This window comes from Lolium perenne, chromosome 3, assembly GCF_019359855.2.
Source record: "Lolium perenne isolate Kyuss_39 chromosome 3, Kyuss_2.0, whole genome shotgun sequence".
NCBI classification, from domain to species: Eukaryota; Viridiplantae; Streptophyta; class Magnoliopsida; order Poales; family Poaceae; genus Lolium; species Lolium perenne.
In genome coordinates this window covers 287,969,770-287,981,453 of record NC_067246.2, presented here as the reverse complement: position 1 = coordinate 287,981,453, position 11,684 = coordinate 287,969,770, and the positions used below count along the sequence as shown (strand labels likewise).

General features: G+C 48.5%; 1 long non-coding RNA gene across 2 annotated transcripts; it reads left to right on the top strand.

Moving 5' to 3' along the window:
- The first annotated feature begins 2,388 nt into the window (after window positions 1-2,388).
- On the top strand, window positions 2,389-10,553 carry LOC127323172 (uncharacterized). Of its 2 annotated transcripts, XR_011756105.1 has the most exons (5): window positions 2,390-3,310; window positions 4,446-4,530; window positions 5,877-7,767; window positions 8,903-8,987; window positions 10,325-10,553. It is a non-coding gene; the product is annotated as an uncharacterized lncRNA (long non-coding RNA). The 2 variants fall into 2 exon arrangements; XR_011756104.1 differs by lacking the exon at window positions 10,325-10,553 and having other exon boundaries at window positions 2,389-3,310; window positions 8,903-9,430.
- The last annotated feature ends 1,131 nt before the right edge of the window (window positions 10,554-11,684 follow it).

The window sequence follows — 11,684 nt, the reverse complement described above, 5'->3', positions numbered from 1 at the left end:
GACATGAAACCTACCCAAGGTGGGATTCTCACTTGAGGTGGGATTCCCACCTTTCCATGAGGGGGGGGGGGTGGCTGGCCACCTTTGGTGGAGTCCACCTGGGACTCCACCCCCTAGGGTTGGCCGGCCATGCTAGGTGGAGTCCCTCCGGGACTCCGCCTTCCATAGTGATTTCTTCCGGACTTTTCTAGAACCTTCTAGAACCTTCCATAAATGCACCGGATCATTTCCAAACTTGGAATATGACTTCCTATATATGAATCTTATTCTCCGGACCATTCCGGAACTCCTCGTGATGTCCTAGATCCTATCCGAGACTCGGAACAAAACTTCGAACTCCATTCCATATTCCATATCTACTTAAACGACATCAAACCTTAAGTGTGTCACCCTACGGTTCGCGAACTATGCGGACATGGTTGAGACCTCTCTCTGACCAATAACCAATAGCGGGATCTGGAGATCCATAATGGCTCCCACATATTCAACGATGACTTAGTGATCGAATGAACCATTCACATACGATACCGATTCCCTTTGTCACGCGATATTTTACTTGTCCGAGGTTTGATCATCGGTATCTCTATACCTTGTTCAACCTCGTCTCCTGACAAGTACTCTTTACTCGTACCGTGTTATGTGGTCTCTTATGAACCATTCATATGCTTGCAAGCTAATTAGACGACATTCCACCGAGAGGGCCCAGAGTATATCTATCCGTCATCGGGATGGACAAATCCCACTGTTGATCCATATGCCTCAACTCATACTTTCCGGATACTTAATCCCACCTTTATAACCACCCATTTACGCAGTGGCGTTTGATGTAATCAAAGTACCTTTCTGGTATAAGTGATTTACATGATCTCATGGTCGAAAGGACTAGGTAACTACGTATCGAAAGCTTATAGCAAATAACTTAATGATGTGATCTTATGCTACGCTTAAATGGGTGTGTCCATTACATCATTCACATAATGATATAACCTTGTTATTAATAACATCCGATGTTCATGATCATGGAACTATGATCATCTATTAATCAACAAGCTAGTTATACAAGAGGCTTACTAGGGACTCCTTGTTGTTTACATAACACACATGTATCAATGTTTCGGTTAATACAATTATAGCATGGTATATAAACATTCATCATAAACATAAAAGATATATAATAACCACTTTATTATTGCCTCTTGGGCATATCTCCAACAGACATAGCGGCCCACCGAGCTCTGGCGGCCACCGACGCAAACGGATGGAGCTGGTCGATTTTGGTATCCGATTTGCGTCATCCCGTTGGAGATGCCTCAGATCATCGAGACTGCCGACCACCTAATCCTACGATGTCCCTTTGCCAAGACAGTGTAGGCATGTTTCTTTTCTTTGAAACCCAGGGTGGCGGTCATCGCATCCACAACAGTTGACATCGAAGGGTGGTGGAAAGATTTGAATCTCAAGCTAAAGGACTGCATCGCCGAAGACAATACTCTTTTTTTTTGAATTTTCATTGTGTGGGGGGGGGGGAGGGACAAATCCCCACCCGAGTATATTTCAAAGTTGCCTATGAGGCTTTTCAGCCTCTACAAAGATAGGTTGAAATGAACATAATACATGTGGGTAACAAGAAAGGAGAAGAAAAAGGAAAACACACACACCCCAACAAAACACAAGAACGGGGAAAAGAAAAGGTCACCCCACAAACCCTTGGGGGACGGTTGATCGAAGAGAAGACTCATCGCAACCCAAGCTCAACGATCACAAGGAAGAGCCTGACGGACACAGCGGAGGGATCCAACTGCGACATTGCACCATCGGCGTAATCGAAGGGCGTGCATCCGAGACCACACTGCGCACCGACACTACATGTGTCGAAGGTGTAGCCGAAAGGCCGCGCGTAGCCGAGACGACGCCATGATGCATGTGTGCCACCAGATGGAGCCGAAGGGCATGGAGCACTCACACCGCACGCATGGTTCGCCACTGTAGTCGAAAGACATAGCACCACCGAGGGCAACCCCAACCCCACTAGGTCTGATATACCCGAAGGGTAAGCCAGGCAAGAGCACGCACATAGACCACCCCCGCCGAACATGCCACAGAGCCCCGACAAGAACCCAAAACCGGAGCCTAGCAACCAGAAAGAAGAAGCCACCACCACCACTACGACGACTCATCTCACATCAGAGAAGAGACCGCACCCATGACCGCCATCTGCATCACCATGGGGCACATCAGTACAGACGGAAGCAGCGTCCGCCGCCACTAATGGCAAGATAGAGGGGCTCAACACCCAGCCACGACGGTTCCCCCGGTGGGGACCGTGTAACGGCCCAGGAAAATAACCCTAATAAAATTGCTTGTTTCTTTTCTTTTGTGCATCATCATGTCATCATGCATCATATCACCCATGGTTTCACAAAATGAAAATTATTTTTGTAAACCCTAGCTATTTTCCCCCTCTCATAAGGGTTATATAATAAAACCCCTCCCATGTCCTTTCTTTTAAACAAAATCCTCCTCTCTCCTTTTACTTAACTCCAAAATAAACATCTTTAAATCTTGTACACGGTATTTCAAATTGAACAAAATCAAGTTTAGGAAATATTACCTCTAATTTTCCCTATCCTTTTTGTTTCTTCCTTCCTCTAAAATCTTTCTGTTTGTTTTGGACATATCCTACCAATTTTGAACGGTGCATCCTTGCTCCTTCTTGTCCTCTTCTTGCTTTCGGCCTGCTCCCTCATGTTTTCACCTCCTCATCCAGCCCACCTTGTGGCCTTTCCCTCTTTATCTCCAGCCCCAAGCTGGCCCTTTTCAATCTCCTCCGAAACCCTCTTCTTCCTGTACGGACGAGCATCCGCTCTCCTGCCAGTCGCTGTCTGAGCGATGGGACGGCTCACATGCAGCGCCTCTCTCCCTTATAAGCAACACCCGAAGGCAACACCAACCCTAGCTCTGCTTCCTTCCCCTACCGCCGCCGCTCCCATCCTTTTTCTTTTCCTCCGCTCTCAACGTCGACGCCCAGCTAGTTCCAGCCGTCGGCCTCGCCCTCCAGTCCAAGGTCGCCGTCCGGCTCCCTGCTACGCGTCTGTGTCTCGAAGCCCTGCGACCAAGTTTTTCCCGTGCTCCGGCGCCCCTCCATCCGTCGGCATCACGTGCACCAGCAGGCACACGCGTGTGCTCCTTCCGTTCCTGGACGGCCGTCGCACTCCAGTGTTGTTCCAGCCACAAGTTCGCCTCCTCCGTCGTCTACCCCCCGGCCAACCTTCGTCCCCGTCGCCACCTCCACCTCGTCGAGCACCCCAGGGTGAGCAGCCCCTTCTACATCTCCCCTGCATGTCCCAAGAAATCTGGTTCGTAGAGATTAAGGAAAACGAAAACCATGTGGATGAAAACGCCCAGCTTTCTGCTTCATGGTGTCAACTTCCGACATAGATCCCCGGCGACACAGAGCGCCCCAGCACGAGTTTCTTGTTTCCTTGGATGCACAACATCACCCTCTTTCTAGTGGTCTTTAAATCATCCCAAACGGTGCAGTATCGACGACGCCATCGTCGTCCAAAGATGGCTCCAGAAAACAGTTTCAGTTCATCTGTTTCTCACCGTGTCGCGTTCCGTTTTTCCGGCGAAGCTCACCGGCGTTCCCGACCACTTCATCACGAGCGAATGGTTCCTTTCGATGCTCCCCACAACCAGCTCCATCTTTGCTTTTGGTTCGCGCAAAACCGTGCCCAGTTTTCGTCACGGTCACGACTTTAAAAACTGTGCATATTCGCTATCTACAGGAACGCGCTGTCACGATCTTCAGTTCGTAGTGTCATATTCAGTTAACTTGCTTGCAACACTATACAAAGTCTGCATCCTTTCATCTATCAAATTCGAGCTCACAGCACAGTAGCACCACCTCTGTTCCTTCACTTGACCGGCCTGAGTTCGAATCCTCTTGGTGCGGATTAAAGCCAACTTTTTTGCATTTCCCACTCAGTTTCAGAAAATTTGCACAATCAGATGGTTTTCAAATTATTTCATAATTGCACTTTTACAAATCCAAATCAAACAAACTTTATGTTCATTTTGATCAGAAAAATGCACTGAACATGATTATGCCATTCATTCATCTGTTTGCATCTTGTATCATGTCGTGCTATGATAGTTTGGGCATTTCACCTCACATATATGCGGAGTATTTCGGACACCGACTTGGTTTTCCCCGCTCCGTTTAATATTGAAGTAGCTCACCCCTGCCATTTTATGCCATGCTAATCAACCATTAACTTTGACGGTAGATATGCAACTCCAACCTAATTTGATTGTCCGGTGTTCCGACTCCGATTAATATGGATAAGTTGTATTGCACCATATCTGCCATGTCATGCATATCATCTTGATCATGCCGGTTCTTATTCCGTAGTTGTAAGATTTGCATCCGTTGTTTGTTGTAGCATTTGCTTCTTCCCGGATAGGATCGCGAAGTGGTGTGGTGAGATACGACAAGTTCTCCGGATGTTCCTCGGCAAGCTTTAACAGGCAAGCATTTTCCCCTATACTCCTGCCCCTGCAGAAGTCGCTTACCTATTTTATTTTGCCTTCTCCCTCATGCTATCCTTAAGTTGCGTTCTTGTCACGTGTCCCTTCCACTTGTTACCTCAAGCGACCTATATTGCCTCCACCAACCTCCTACGAAATTGTTGTTTGGTTATCGGGTCGCCTTGCGAGTCGTAGTGCATGCTAGTGATGTTTATATCTCTGCTATCAAGTATCGCTATCTTATCGGTTATCTGTTGGGAATCATGACACATGGTTTATGGTTATATCTGTTGGAAGTATCATGGTTACTTGTTAATAGTTGTTAGCGGAGGCATCGGTGGGTCAGCTGATCGTTTTGTGACGGCTCACTTGTGTTTCCTAAATATCTTAGGATCCCGAGTTCTTGTTATCTTTTCCGAGACTGAGCGCTCTAACCACACGTGGGTATGCTTCTGGGTCTCCCCTCGACCACCGCTCGAATCTACAGCTTTGTCCAAAGGCCACAACTAGTTTCGTAATGTTTTACCATTTGTTGTTGCGTGCATGCCAAAGATGTTACTTATTTACTTTGGGAAGCCCCCGGGTGCCTTGTATCCCTTGTTTCGGTATGCACGTATAGGTTTGCGGCCTGAGCGTTTATCGCATGCTGAAGCGGGTCATTCGCCCCTGTGTGTGTTTTGACCCTCGGAAGCCGTGCACGCAATAGCTAGGTCCGCTTCGGAGATTCGGCCGGACTTCGATACGGGTTTAACTTAGTTAGGTGGCTTCCTGGACATTGCTGTCGTGAAGGAGAGTGCGTGTCGTGATATCCTTCCCTTGCTAGGTTGGATTGATCGTGCGTGTGGGTACATTTGGGCAACCCCTGCAGGGTGTACATCTTATCGATAAGCCGTGTCCGCGGTTATGGACGACTTGGAGCTGTATGACTCGACCATAGACAACTTACACCTGTTGTTTCAATCATAATAACTTGTGTAGTAAGTTAGCACAACTCTAATAATAAATGGTTAAAACTTGACAACCGTGTGAGTGCCTTTGTAAGTACTTCCTTGCGAGGGGGGAACGCACCGGCTGTGTTATGTTTGCAGAGTATAGAACTGTTAGTTTGTGCGCTCTCTCACCTTCTCTGATAGACGACTGTTGTAGAGTGTCTCTATAGGTTTATAGTGCTTGCGCGCTGCCGCTTAACCCCACCATATTGCCTATGACGTTCCTCTTGCGTCCTCTAAGTCCCCTGCGTGCCTCAAGTACAAAGGACGACTGGTTGACGAATGCTTATACGTCTTGAAGTCTTGTTAAGTACGAACCCGTACTTATTGCTGCTTCTACGGGATATAACCGGGCAGGTATGAAGATATGTTCGATGAAGATGACGCTAGCAAGGTTACCCTTCCGGCTTGGCCTGGGCAGGGTTATGGACGCCACTGGTTATCTTCAGGACTCTTAGTCCAATTTGTATCTTGTCCGTACTCGGACGTATTCACTCTTTTGTATGATTTGGATCTTTGTATTGTATATTTGTATTTTGACTCGTTGGAGTCGTTGTTGTAATATATATGTTTCTTGTGGGCTCTATTGTAATCCTGTTGTAATGTTACCGCTCGTGATTGATTCCACCCGCATCGCGTGCATGCTTCGGCGTGTACGAGGCGCTTGGTGGTGCGTCTCCTAAAATCGATATCGTGCGGATTTCGGCGGATTCGCTGGGATCCTCATGGTACCGGTTTCGGGGCGTCACAAGTTGGTATCAGAGCTTCAGGTTGACGGTACCCCACTAGTCCAGCCTTTAGGATAACCTTGCCAATGGTCGCTGAGTTTAGAGTGTCAAAACTATTTTCGAAAATTCGTTGGATAGTTCTGATTAGCTCTGATTTTTCTCCTTATCTTAATTCTTTCACATCTTACCTATGCGAGTTTTGAGTCTTCTCCCTTATCTGAGTTTTCGGAGTTTAGGTCTCTACGCGGGTTGGACGATCTTTGCCCCTCACCTATTAGGTCCGATCTTCGGAGATCTCAACAGAAGCGCGTCATCGACATCGGAACAACGACTTCTTGTTAGTGGTGTCGCCATTCTACATGGAGCAAGAACTCTTGTTAGTGGTGTCGAGAAGATCAACACCTCGACAGAAGAAGGTTCCACGCCAAGGTCGGGTGTTTGTCAACATGGTACAAGAAGATCCGATAGTTTAACCAACTCCCCCTTAGGTTGACGTGGAACCTCGGGGCGAGGTTCCTTGTTAGTGGTGTCGATTGTAACGGCCCAGGAAAATAACCCTAATAAAATTGCTTGTTTCTTTTCTTTTGTGCATCATCATGTCATCATGCATCATATCACCCATGGTTTCACAAAATGAAAATTATTTTTGTAAACCCTAGCTATTTTCCCCCTCTCATAAGGGTTATATAATAAAACCCCTCCCATGTCCTTTCTTTTAAACAAAATCCTCCTCTCTCCTTTTACTTAACTCCAAAATAAACATCTTTAAATCTTGTACACGGTATTTCAAATTGAACAAAATCAAGTTTAGGAAATATTACCTCTAATTTTCCCTATCCTTTTTGTTTCTTCCTTCCTCTAAAATCTTTCTGTTTGTTTTGGACATATCCTACCAATTTTGAACGGTGCATCCTTGCTCCTTCTTGTCCTCTTCTTGCTTTCGGCCTGCTCCCTCATGTTTTCACCTCCTCATCCAGCCCACCTTGTGGCCTTTCCCTCTTTATCTCCAGCCCCAAGCTGGCCCTTTTCAATCTCCTCCGAAACCCTCTTCTTCCTGTACGGACGAGCATCCGCTCTCCTGCCAGTCGCTGTCTGAGCGATGGGACGGCTCACATGCAGCGCCTCTCTCCCTTATAAGCAACACCCGAAGGCAACACCAACCCTAGCTCTGCTTCCTTCCCCTACCGCCGCCGCTCCCATCCTTTTTCTTTTCCTCCGCTCTCAACGTCGACGCCCAGCTAGTTCCAGCCGTCGGCCTCGCCCTCCAGTCCAAGGTCGCCGTCCGGCTCCCTGCTACGCGTCTGTGTCTCGAAGCCCTGCGACCAAGTTTTTCCCGTGCTCCGGCGCCCCTCCATCCGTCGGCATCACGTGCACCAGCAGGCACACGCGTGTGCTCCTTCCGTTCCTGGACGGCCGTCGCACTCCAGTGTTGTTCCAGCCACAAGTTCGCCTCCTCCGTCGTCTACCCCCCGGCCAACCTTCGTCCCCGTCGCCACCTCCACCTCGTCGAGCACCCCAGGGTGAGCAGCCCCTTCTACATCTCCCCTGCATGTCCCAAGAAATCTGGTTCGTAGAGATTAAGGAAAACGAAAACCATGTGGATGAAAACGCCCAGCTTTCTGCTTCATGGTGTCAACTTCCGACATAGATCCCCGGCGACACAGAGCGCCCCAGCACGAGTTTCTTGTTTCCTTGGATGCACAACATCACCCTCTTTCTAGTGGTCTTTAAATCATCCCAAACGGTGCAGTATCGACGACGCCATCGTCGTCCAAAGATGGCTCCAGAAAACAGTTTCAGTTCATCTGTTTCTCACCGTGTCGCGTTCCGTTTTTCCGGCGAAGCTCACCGGCGTTCCCGACCACTTCATCACGAGCGAATGGTTCCTTTCGATGCTCCCCACAACCAGCTCCATCTTTGCTTTTGGTTCGCGCAAAACCGTGCCCAGTTTTCGTCACGGTCACGACTTTAAAAACTGTGCATATTCGCTATCTACAGGAACGCGCTGTCACGATCTTCAGTTCGTAGTGTCATATTCAGTTAACTTGCTTGCAACACTATACAAAGTCTGCATCCTTTCATCTATCAAATTCGAGCTCACAGCACAGTAGCACCACCTCTGTTCCTTCACTTGACCGGCCTGAGTTCGAATCCTCTTGGTGCGGATTAAAGCCAACTTTTTTGCATTTCCCACTCAGTTTCAGAAAATTTGCACAATCAGATGGTTTTCAAATTATTTCATAATTGCACTTTTACAAATCCAAATCAAACAAACTTTATGTTCATTTTGATCAGAAAAATGCACTGAACATGATTATGCCATTCATTCATCTGTTTGCATCTTGTATCATGTCGTGCTATGATAGTTTGGGCATTTCACCTCACATATATGCGGAGTATTTCGGACACCGACTTGGTTTTCCCCGCTCCGTTTAATATTGAAGTAGCTCACCCCTGCCATTTTATGCCATGCTAATCAACCATTAACTTTGACGGTAGATATGCAACTCCAACCTAATTTGATTGTCCGGTGTTCCGACTCCGATTAATATGGATAAGTTGTATTGCACCATATCTGCCATGTCATGCATATCATCTTGATCATGCCGGTTCTTATTCCGTAGTTGTAAGATTTGCATCCGTTGTTTGTTGTAGCATTTGCTTCTTCCCGGATAGGATCGCGAAGTGGTGTGGTGAGATACGACAAGTTCTCCGGATGTTCCTCGGCAAGCTTTAACAGGCAAGCATTTTCCCCTATACTCCTGCCCCTGCAGAAGTCGCTTACCTATTTTATTTTGCCTTCTCCCTCATGCTATCCTTAAGTTGCGTTCTTGTCACGTGTCCCTTCCACTTGTTACCTCAAGCAGCCTATATTGCCTCCACCAACCTCCTACAGCTGTTGTTTGGTTATCGGGTCTGCCTTGCGAGTCGTAGTGCATGCTAGTGATGTTTATATCTCGTTACCGTTACTGCTATCTTATCGGTTATCTGTTGGGAATCATGACACATGGTTTATGGTTATATCTGTTGGAAGTATCATGGTTACTTGTTAATAGTTGTTAGCGGAGGCATCGGTGGGTCAGCTGATCGTTTTGTGACGGCTCACTTGTGTTTCCTAAATATCTTAGGATCCCGAGTTCTTGTTATCTTTTCCGAGACTGAGCGCTCTAACCACACGTGGGTATGCTTCGGGTCTCCCTCGACCACTCTAGGAATCTACAGCTTTGTCCAGTGGCCACAACTAGTTTCGTAATGTTTTACCATTTGTTGTTGCGTGCATGCCAGCATGTTACTTATTTACTTTGGGAAGCCCCTGGGTGCCTTGTATCCCTTGTTTCTGGTATGCACGTATAGGTTTGCGGCCTGAGCGTTTATCGCATGCTGAAGCGGGTCATTCGCCCCTGTGTGTGTTCTGACCCTCGGAAGCCGTGCACGCAATAGCTAGGTCCGCTTCGGAGATTCGGCCGGACTTCGATACGGGTTTAACTTAGTTAGGTGGCTTCCTGGACATTGCTGTCGTGAAGGAGAGTGCGTGTCGTGATATCCTTCCCTTGCTAGGTTGGATTGATCGTGCGTGTGGGTACATTTGGGCAACCCCTGCAGGGTGTACATCTTATCGATAAGCCGTGTCCGCGGTTATGGACGACTTGGAGCTGTATGACTCGACCATAGACAACTTACACCTGTTGTTTCAATCATAATAACTTGTGTAGTAAGTTAGCACAACTCTAATAATAAATGGTTAAAACTTGACAACCGTGTGAGTGCCTTTGTAAGTACTTCCTTGCGAGGGGGGAACGCACCGGCTGTGTTATGTTTGCAGAGTATAGAACTGTTAGTTTGTGCGCTCTCTCACCTTCTCTCGATAGACGATCGGTAGAGTGTCTCTATAGGTTTATAGTGCTTGCGCCGCCGCTTAACCCCACCATATTGCCTATGACGTTCCTCTTGCGTCCTCTAAGTCCCTGCGTGCCTCAAGTACAAAGGACGACTGGTTGACGAATGCTTATACGTCTTGAAGTCTTGTTAAGTACGAACCCGTACTTATTGCTGCTTCTACGGGATATAACCGGGCAGGTATGAAGATATGTTCGATGAAGATGACGCTAGCAAGGTTACCCTTCCGGCTTGGCCTGGGCAGGGTTATGGACGCCACTGGTTATCTTCAGGACTCTTAGTCCAATTTGTATCTTGTCCGTACTCGGACGTATTCACTCTTTTGTATGATTTGGATCTTTGTATTGTATATTTGTATTTTGACTCGTTGGAGTCGTTGTTGTAATATATATGTTTCTTGTGGGCTCTATTGTAATCCTGTTGTAATGTTACCGCTCGTGATTGATTCCACCCGCATCGCGTGCATGCTTCGGCGTGTACGAGGCGCTTGGTGGTGCGTCTCCTAAAATCGATATCGTGCGGATTTCGGCGGATTCGCTGGGATCCTCATGGTACCGGTTTCGGGGCGTCACAGACCGCATCACCACCATGGCCGCCATCTGCGAAGCCACGGCACCCTCTAGCCCCAGCTGTCAACCCGCTGCAGGATGATGGCTGAATAAAGAGGCGAACAACCCTCGTAGCCAGAGGTCCCCGCCCATCCCTGGCCGCCCCCCACGTAGGGAGCGAGCCGCCTTCATGGATGCCATCTGCCAGCCGAGAAGATGCCGGAGCCTCTGCGGAAACGCCGCAACAGACTGGTGGATGAGACGGGAAGAGGACAGGGACGACACCGACACACACCGGCCAACACAAAGCTTCAGAGCCAACGCCCCCGAGCACCTCCACACAGCCACCAACGCTGACCACAGACCAGCCGCCACCACATGTCGCTCGCAGAGAGAGGCGCCCCAGCTGGCCCATGCGGGCCCAGATCAAGCCCGCCAACCCACCAAGCCCGGGAATCAGGACCCGCCGTCACCGCAGCAACTAAGCCGCCGCGCCCCAGTCCGTTGGGTGGTAAAGACAGTATACTCTTGCCGGGTACATTTCTTGGAACCTATGGAATGAAAAGGAATCGTTGCATGCGGACGTAGCGGGTGGGCTGGGGGGCCGTGGCGCACCCAGAAAATTGACAAAAAAATCTTGATATCCCTAATCTTCTCTGGCCCAACGAGGCAAGCGACCGAGTCAACGAGCGGAACAGCTGATTCCCGACATGTAACTGGCGTTTGTCGTTGTCCATGACGGCACTAGGAGCCGGGGCGAGGTGGTTCTTCTGGAGGGAAGATGTTAGTTTTCGATTAATGAAATATGTGGTTGCTCAAAAAAAAAAACGAGCCAAGCGACCGAGTCAACAAGCGGAACAGCTGAATGCCGGTCTCCCCGGGGCTTCCTCCGCTCTCTCTCCGGCCTCGAAAATGCTAGACTTACGGAATGCTTCCTACGGACTGAACCTACGGGATGATGTGTTGATCGTGGACTGGTGCAAAACCACCCA